Genomic DNA, 9540 nt, shown 5'->3' with positions numbered 1-9540 from the left:
ATTCTCTGTCAGTTTTCTCACTCCATTTGGTGCTTGGCTGAGTTCTTTATCTCTTCATTTGATGTTTTAGGGTTTCAGGATTGTTGTATTCTCTGTTCAGCTTAGTTTTTCAGATCTTTGCTGTGGAGGGACGGCGTGGTGCTTCTGCCTAGAGCGCCATTTTGCCAGAACTCCCCATCCTTTTTTCCTTGCTAATAAGTGTGAGGGTGTTGGGTAACAGCTGATGAGTGGTAAGTGAGACAAATTTCTTTTTTAAATGCAAACTTGAGGAGCTGTCTCCATCTCCCCACCAATTGTCCCCCTGAAACGCGAGCCCTGGTGGTGCAGTGGTTAAGAGCCTGGCTGCTAACCAAAAGGTTGGCAGTTTGAATCCACCAGCTGCTCCCTGGAAACCCTATGGGGCAGTTCTACTCTGTCCCATGGGGTCACTATGAGTTGGAATCAAGTCAATGGCAATGTTAAGATGCTGCCGAATGAGTGCAGAGTGAGGACCCCAAAGTGAGAGAGCTAGGGAGACCCCTCTCATTCACTCTACTCTAGGTTAAAGCTAGTGGACACCTCTCCAACAATCCAGGTTAGAGGTCAGAGGAGTATGTGACAAGACAGCGGCATTAAATTATAAGTCTCAGTAAGGAGAGTAATTGCAAAACTGAGCAGATGTTCATGATGATTATAGTTTTTAATTAATTTTTTAAGTCCACACAGTGGCCTCACTATTTGGAATCTTTCTTTTGCTCTCTATATTCAAAATTCATCATTCCCAGAAGGACCATAATTTTACCCTAGAAAGACTAGTTCTTTGAATCCTACCCCAGAATAACATGCATTATATTTTCCTGCCGAACAAGATCATTTTCGAGCTGGTTTAGGCAGAAGTGAAATTTAAGAACATACGTCCTGTCCTCCTTTCCTTCTCCCCGTGTTATTTGTCATAGCTACCGGCTTTCGCTCCTTCGCTGATCATTAGTTTGAAAGTGCCGACCATGAATAAAGCCTTCATTTTGACGCTTTAACAAAAGAAAAAAAGATGTCTCCTCCCGGGAGTGCAAAATAGCCAGGCTTAACAACGTGAATAGGAACTTCAAAATTATTGCCAGTTCCTGACATGCAGATAATTCTTCCAGAATTGCAGTTTTCCAGTCCAAATTGTACTTGAAAAACTACCAGCTCCCTAGAATAAACTCTATGCAATGTCCAGCTCCTACCTCCCCCGCAATAACAGGGAGAATACTGCTTCATATTTCTCCCTTGAAAGGCAAGGCAGTCTAGTTGATAAGAGATCACAGCAGACACTGGAAAACCTGGCTGGATTTATGACTACTTCTTGAATACTGTACTTTTTCCATCTCTCTCCCCCTCCCCTCCCCCTCCTCTCTTCTCTCCTCCTCTGCTCCTCTCCCCTCTCCGCTCCTTCCCTTCTCTCTCCTCTCTCTTCTCCCCTCCCCTCTCTTCTCCTTCCCTCCCCCTCCTCTCTGTTCTCTCCTTCTCCTCTCCTCCTCTCCCCTCCCCTCTCCTCTCCTCTTTCCCCTCCTTTCCTACCTCCCTCCCTTCCCTTCCTACCTCCCTCCCCTCCCTTCCCCTCCTTTCTTCCTTCCCTTCCCTTTCTCTCCCTCTCTCTCCCTTTCCCCCTCCCTTTCCTCCCTTGTAAAATAAAATCTTAGTTGTAAATTCATTCTAGGGCTGACAATACTAAGTGTTATCAAGAATGTGGATCAACTGGACCTCTCATACATTGCTGGTAGAAGTATAAAGTGGCACAGCCACCTTGGGAAGACGTTTGGTAGTTTCCTATAAAGTTGAAACATGAACCTACCTTAAGACACAGCAGTTGTACTCTACTCTGTTTGCCCAAGAGACATGTAAACATCTGTCCACAAAAAGACTTATACAGATGTTCATAACAGCTTTGTTCATAATATTCCAAAACTAGAAACAACCCAAAAACCCATCAACAAGTGAACGGATACACAGACTGTGGTATGTTCATGCAATGGATTACCACTCGGCAATGAAAAGGAATGTACTGCTGATACATGCACAACTTGAATGAACCTCACCAATATTACGTTGAGTGAAAGAAGGTAGACATAAAATAGCACATACTATATGGTTTTCATTTCTTTAAAGTTCTAAAACAGATGAAACTAACCTATGGTGATAGATTAATCTAATCTATAGGGCCGCTATGAGTCGAAATCTACTCAAAGGCAGTGGGTTTGAGTTTTTCTTTTTTTTTTTGGTTATGGTGATAGAAGTAAGATCACTATTCCCGGGGCCCACAGGGATGGCAATGGTGAAAGGGGATTGACTTAAAGAGGAATGAGGTAACTTTCTGGTATGATGAAAAGGTTTTATATAGTTTGCTACGGTAGTTTTCAAGGCTGTTTACATTTGTCAAAACTCATCAAACTATACACTTAATAGCTATGCATTTTATTGTGTGCAAATTATATTTCAATAAAGTTGATTGTAAAATTCATACTGGGGTCTAGGCAAATGTTTAGAAAGTACATTTTTCCCAGGCTACAATGGTGGATCCTGTATCAGCCTTTCTGTAAATTCTTTGGTAGGATACAGGATGTGGGTTGAATCAGTAACAGTGTGGGTCTGCTGGTGAAATTCTGGCTGTCGACCCCATTAGATTCAATGGACATTCACTGAGTACTTCAAGCTGCATGACAATATATTAGGCATTGGAGATATAAAGGTGAATAATTCAGAATTTCCACTCTCAAATTCCTGGGTTTTTTTTTTTTTTTTTTTTTTTGCCTAGTGATGATAAAAATAATGATCATGCACTCAGTTAATTACTATAAAATAAAAAATAAATAAGTAACACAGGGTCATACTTATTGCTTACTTACTCAATACCCAGAAATGTCACAACAAACTACTGGATGTCTTAGGCCTCACTTGATGGTAAGGATGACCAGGAAAGTAGGAAACAAGCCTAAGATGAAGGTAAATCAAAAGGTGAGCACCTACTTTGGGACACAGGGTGGAAAACATGAAAGATAGTCATAGAATAGTTAAGAGGAGAGCTATACAGAATAGCTTCACATGGTCTTTGTCTAGGTTTTTATTAAAAGGAGTTGTAAAACTGAAAGGGCAAATATATCAGAGTAGGTAATCTCAGTGACTTCACACAATAAAAGTGTATTTCTTCCTCACTCAAAGTGCTATGCAGATATTCTTGTTTGGCCAACTCTTTTGGGTCATTGTCCTCCAAGTGGTGACTTTGGGGGCTCAGGTACTTCCATTTTGTGACTTCAAGGTAGCTCTGGTGTCATCTGGCTAATAGATGGAGAGATGAGAACACAGAAGATTATGTGGAATGTTTTTATGGCTTAGGCCTGGAGGTGGCATACATCAGTTCTACCTCCATTCCATGGATGAGGACTCAGTCACATGATCCCATTTAGATACAAAGGTAGCTGAGAAACTTAATTTAGCTATGTTCCCAGCAAGGAGAAGAGCCAGATTAGTGAACACCAACAGTCTTGACTACAGCGAGGCTACTGCAATGTACCAAGTTCGCAAGATCTTAGCGTGAAGAACTTTTTCGAGTAGAGCGCAGACCAGACATTCTTCTAATGGCGTGGTCAACAGGTGTTTATTACTCACAGAATAAACAGGACAGGGATGAGTAGAACAGCAAACATCATCATCAACCAAGTTTTCCCCAAGTTAGTCTCCCATCCCAGGGTGGAATATTACAATCACATCCAAGTGTGCCCAACTTTGCACCATAGGTGAAGAACCTCAAAGTCCCTCTTTCCTGGAATTAATATACAATGAAACTTGTAAGAGCCAGAACTTGACAGGACAGCCTTGTTTTTCTGGGTTTCGAAAGTTTTCCGCCTTTGATGGGGTGCGTCTTATCACTTTTCTATCGCTCGTTTTAGTGGAAAATGTTTGAGTTTTCCTTCTCTGACAGATTTCTGCCTTACACAGGTGCTTACTTTCACAGGTTTTACTGTACTAGCAAGCTACAATGATTACGTGCCAAACAGCATGTACGGAAAGAAATAGGAGAAGGTGGTAATAAACGGGGAAAGCTTCCCTGTGAGCAAGGATATTCACTCATTGCCTGCTGCTTAGGGTGTGTGGCCATCTCCTGATGGCTATTCTAGAGTTACTAGTGTCAGTGAACAATCCCTCCTTTAGCCCACTAAGATGGACAATAAGTGTTTCGGGTCCCTCAGAGCACAATCATCTCCCCCTAAGGCACATACTTTACTTTGTGTCTGTTAGTAGCTATCACGTCCATTAGTAGCTATGGAGAGTGATTATAGTATAGTACACCTGGGCACCCAGAAGCTACCTATTAAGTGATTGGAGAACTATAAATGTTCAATGCTCAGTTACTTAAAGTCAGCTGAAAAAGACACCATAAAGTCGAGGGAAAGCCTTCTCTTTGAGTAGAAAGTGCTGTGCTCCTCAGTGGGACTAGGGGAGCAAATCATCAACAGTTGAGACCAGAAGAGCTGCTCTATGCCAAAAATGCCAAGTTATTCAAGAGCCAGAGGAGAAAAGTAGCAGAGGTCTGGGGTAGAAATAACTTTGCCAAAGACCTGATAAAATGGCCCCTATGCTTTAAGGGGAGTCCCTGGGTGGTGCAAATGGTTAGTGCACTTGGCTGCTACTTCAAAGGTTTGAGGTTTGAGTTCACCCAGAGGCACCTCAGAAGAAAGGCCCGGTGATCAACCATTAAAAACCCCTATGGAGCACAGTTCTACTCTGACACACATGGGGTCACCATGAGTAGGAATAGACTCGATAGCAACTGGTTTTATGCTTTGAGGACCCCAAGCCAGGAGTTGGTGAATTACTCAGAGCAGCAGGGGTTTGGATTGGGCTGACTTGATTGGATGGAATTGGTAGATATAATTCCAGAGTTTAACTGGGAGCTCTAGCCAGATATCTCATTAATTATTAGTTGGGGTCTTATTTTTTTTCCTTTGTCTAATGTAGACTAAAATGGAGGGACACAGGCTTTCTAACAGAGAAAAAAAAATCATCTGCTAAGAATCAGTTAAAGATTCCAGTTGGTAGATGAGGATGGGAGGAATCAAGTAAAGCTTCATGGAAGAGGGAGTTACTTCAACTGGGGATTAGAGATTTTCAAGCTGGAGACTGGTGGAAGAAGGAAGAGGGAGGACATATCCTAGGCTAGGAGGAATGTGAGCAAGGGTAGATTAATAAGAGTATGTGGCATATCAAAGAAATGATGTTAGTCCCGTTTATTCACTGCATGAAACTTCAGCTCACTTGCTTTGGACATGTCATCAGGAAAAACCAATCCCTAGAAAAGGACATCATGTTTGGTAAAGTAGAGGGTCAGTGAAAACAAGGGAAACCCTCAATGAGATGGACTGGCACAAGAGCAGCAAGAATAGACTCAAACATACCAATGATCATGAGGATGGTGCAGGACTGGGCAACATTTTGTTCTGTTATACATAATGTCACCATGAGTCAGAGCCAACTCAAAGGCAATTAACAACTTTCATTGCATTTCCTGCTGTCCCTACTTGTAGTGCTGATATTCTCCTCTTGGAATGGTGGTGGCTGAGAGCTCAACACTTCCAAGTTCCCGAGCCATGGGTCTTCATCTGGGCCACAGAAAATTCCCACCTGGCTTAATATGAGGAGGCATAGCCCTCAGTCATTGTACATGAATGCGTTTCCACTTTCTTCATACTAGGGGAGTTTACATAACTGTGCAATGTATGTGTGCTACCTTTTCAGGGGAAACCATGGTGGTGTTCTGAGGAATTTCATCCACAGAAGTTCTTTACATATTGTCATGGATTGAATTGTGTCCCCCAAAAACGTGTGTCAACTTGGCTATGCCGTGATTCTCAGTATTGTGTGATTGTCCACCATTTTGTTATCTATGTGATTTGCCTATGTGTTGTAAAGCCTATGTGTTGTAACCCTATGATGTTAATGAGGCAGGATTAGAGGCAGTTATGTTAATGAGGCAGGATTCAATCTACAAGATAGGTTGTATCTTGAGACAATCTCTTTTGAGATTTAAAAGAAGAAGAGAGCAGAGAGATGGGAGACTTCATTACCACCAAGCAAGAGGAGCCAGGAGTACGCATGTCCTTTGGACCCGGGGTTCCTGCGATGAGAAGCTCCTAGACCAGGGGAAGATTGATGACAGGGACCTTGCCCCAGAGCTGACAGAGAGAGAAAGCCTTCCACTGAAGCTGACACACTGAATTTGGACTTCTAGCCTCCTAGACTGTGAGAGAATAAATTTCTCTTTGTTAAGGCCATTCTCTTGTGGTATTTCTGTTATAGCAGCCCTAGATAACTAAGACACTTATTATAAGACACATGGATGGATAATATTTCTGAAATGTTAACTAATATTTTTTTCTCCCCCATGCTTCCTCCTTTGTTTCTCCCTGTTCAAGCAGGTAGGTCAGTTGGTGCAAGGGTGGTGTTTTAGATCCTTACAAAAGTTAGACACAACTTTTCTCTGGACTAAGCATTGTTTTGATCCTTTAAAAATCAACAAGACAAGAGTTTCTGAATACCAAGAGTCAGGTTTGTTTATTTGTGTGTGTGATTTTAACTTTCTATTCCCCATACGAGACAGTTCTCAATGACATCAAGTAGTGTATTCTCTGCATCACTTTGAGCCTTCTGCTGAAGATGGACTTTATCTTCCCACCACTGAGCTGTCCTGGATCAGGAGCTGCTTGAGCTCATCTGGCCTCAGGGGTGGATTGACCACACCCCACAGCCAAGCTCTGTGGACCCACCCGATGCACTCTTGCAAAGGGAGCTAGATGTCCTGACCATTGTATCACTTGTCCTGGGGCAGAAATGAAGGGCTGAGGGGACAGCCAAACACAACCTTCACGCCTCATCCAGCAGCAGTCTCTCACTAATGCCTGCATCAAACAGAAAGTGAAAAATAATTTTTAAGCACAGTGGTTTTTCCAAATCATTACATATTCTCATAGTAGAAAAATCAAACCATACTCAAACCAAGTGATCATAATTAACAACACAAGCAAAGGACAAAAGGACATGGTGTGCCTCCAGATGTAATACCTCTGAGTAGAATGCAACATCACTTCATTGCTGTAAGGTGACAAGCTCAACGTTAGGATTCCTAAAAAATATCTCCTGGTTGCTTTCAGAAATTTTGGGAAGCGCTCAACTATTAGCCAAAAGGTTGACGTCTTGAACTCACCCAGAGACACCTTGGAAGACAGGCTTGGTGATCTGCTTTCAAAAGGTCACAGCCTTGAAAACTCTATGGAGCAGTTCTACTCTGCACACATGAGGTTACCATGAGTCAGAGTCTACTTGATGGCACCCAACAACAACAACCCACATTAGAGATATTTATGTTCTAGTTCCCATATAGCACTTTCGGCTTAGATCATCAGTAGTAAAGTACAATGGATAATTCTAGTAACTTTGCATTTTTGAGTCTTTAAAAGATCACCTAACAACAACAACAACATTTGTAATTAGTTCCCCTGATAGAAAGATGCATTTTCTCTATATCTCCTAAAGCAGTGCTTCTAAAATTTTAGTGTGCTTACCAATCACCTGGGGATCTTGCTCCAATACAGATTCTGGTTTCAGTAAGTCTGGGATGGGGCCCAACTTTCTGCATCTCTAAAAAGCTCCTAGGTGGTGGCGGTGGTATTGGTCTATAGGCCAAACTTTAAGTTGCAAGGTCCTAAAGCAGTGGTTCTCCATGTGGTCCTTGGACCAGCAGCATCAGTATCACCTGGGAATGTGTTCTAAATACAAATCCTCAGGCCCCACCCCAGACCTACTTACTGACTCAGAAACGCTGGGCATAGGGTCCAGTCCAGCCAGGGCAGGGGGACTAGAGTAAGGCAAATGACTCGCCTAGGGTGCAAAATTTAAGGAGGCACCCATTCACTAAGTACCACCTTAAATTTTGAGCCCTGGACATGTTGTTTTAAGGAGCCCTGGTGGCACAAAGGTTAAGCTAAGCACTTGGTTGCTAACAGAAAGGTTGGCAGTTTGAACCCACCCAGCGGCTCCACAGGAGAAAGACCTGACAATCTGCTTCCGTATTTCTACGCTGTCACAAAAGGTCGCTATGAGTCAGAATCCACTTAACACCACCCAGCAACAGCAACAACAGGCATGTTGTTTGCCTCACCCTAGTCCAGACGTTGAGTCCAGCAGCCTGTGTCTTAACAAGCCCTCCAGGAGATCCTGATGAACCCTAAAGTTTGAAAACCATTGTCTCCTTGCTTCTTAGTAAACCACCTCACAACAACAACAGCTTAATTTATATAAATCTTCTGAGCTCCCACTCAGAGGCATGGAATCAGAACCTCTGGAGGAAGAAAATTTTTCATCTGGTCCATAAGGGAATTGAATGAGAATGCTCACCAAAGAGCTGTTTCAACAGCAAGGATTTGGAAGGAAAAAAAACCTATGTATCCACCACAGTCCATTGAAGAAGCAAAATGTGTGGCGGCATACTGTACAATAGCACACAGCAGTTAGAGGCAACAAAATAGATGTAGCAGAGAGAAACGTGATAGGATCTTCAAAACAAAGAGGTGGATGAAAATTGTAAGAAACATGATTTATGGCACACCACCATTTATGTAAATTTAAAACATATACATAGATATAAAACAAAACACTATGTGTTTTAAACCTTGTTGTTAGCTGCTATCTAGTCGACTCCAGCTCAGGGTGACAACAGAATGAAAAGTTGCTGTGTCTTGGGTTATCCTTACAATCACCAGCATGTTCAAGTCCATCATTGTGGTTATTGTGCCAATCCATCTCCCTTGTCCTGGCTGGCCCTTTACTTCACCAAACATGATGTCCTCCTCCAGCAATTGATCCCTCCTGATGACATGTCCAAAGCAAGAGAGTCAAACAATGTTCTGTTGTGATCCGCCAGATTTTCATTAACTGGTTTTCGGAAGTAGATCGGCAGGCCTTTCTTCCTAGTGTTAGTCTGGAAGCTCTGCTGAAACCTGTCCATCATGGCGACCCTTGCTGGTATTTGAAATACTGGTGGCATAGTTTATAGCATCACAGCAACACACAAGCCACCACAGTACAACAAACTGGTTCTTTTAAATTAAAATGCATAAATAGAGAGACTATCAGTAGGGAAGTGAAATGGGAGTGAGGGCCAAGAATGTGTAGAAATCTCTGCGGATGGAGTCAGGATATCCATTTAAAACAAGAACCCCAGATAACTCCTCTGCACACCACCTACATCTTTCATTCCAAAGCATTTTGACTCTTCAGCACTTCTACTATTGGTCGCTGCTTCTCTTTCCAGCCTCATCCTTGCTCCTCTCAACCTACCCCCTAATCACCCCGCCTTCACTGTGCAATCCAGTAATGCAGTAAACGGCATAATGTTTCCCACCTCCAGATCTTCACTCATGCTGTGTCTCCTGCCTGAAACTTTCTTTTTATCTTTCTTCACCTGGCTAACTCCTATTTATTCTTTTCAGCCCAGCTCAGAAGCCATCTCATCAGGAAAGTGTTTCTGAC

Source organism: Trichechus manatus, unplaced genomic scaffold (genome assembly GCF_000243295.1).
Source record: "Trichechus manatus latirostris isolate Lorelei unplaced genomic scaffold, TriManLat1.0 scaffold00159, whole genome shotgun sequence".
NCBI classification, from domain to species: Eukaryota; Metazoa; Chordata; class Mammalia; order Sirenia; family Trichechidae; genus Trichechus; species Trichechus manatus.
The sequence above is the reverse complement of the archived record's forward strand: the minus strand, read 5'-3'. Positions refer to the sequence as shown.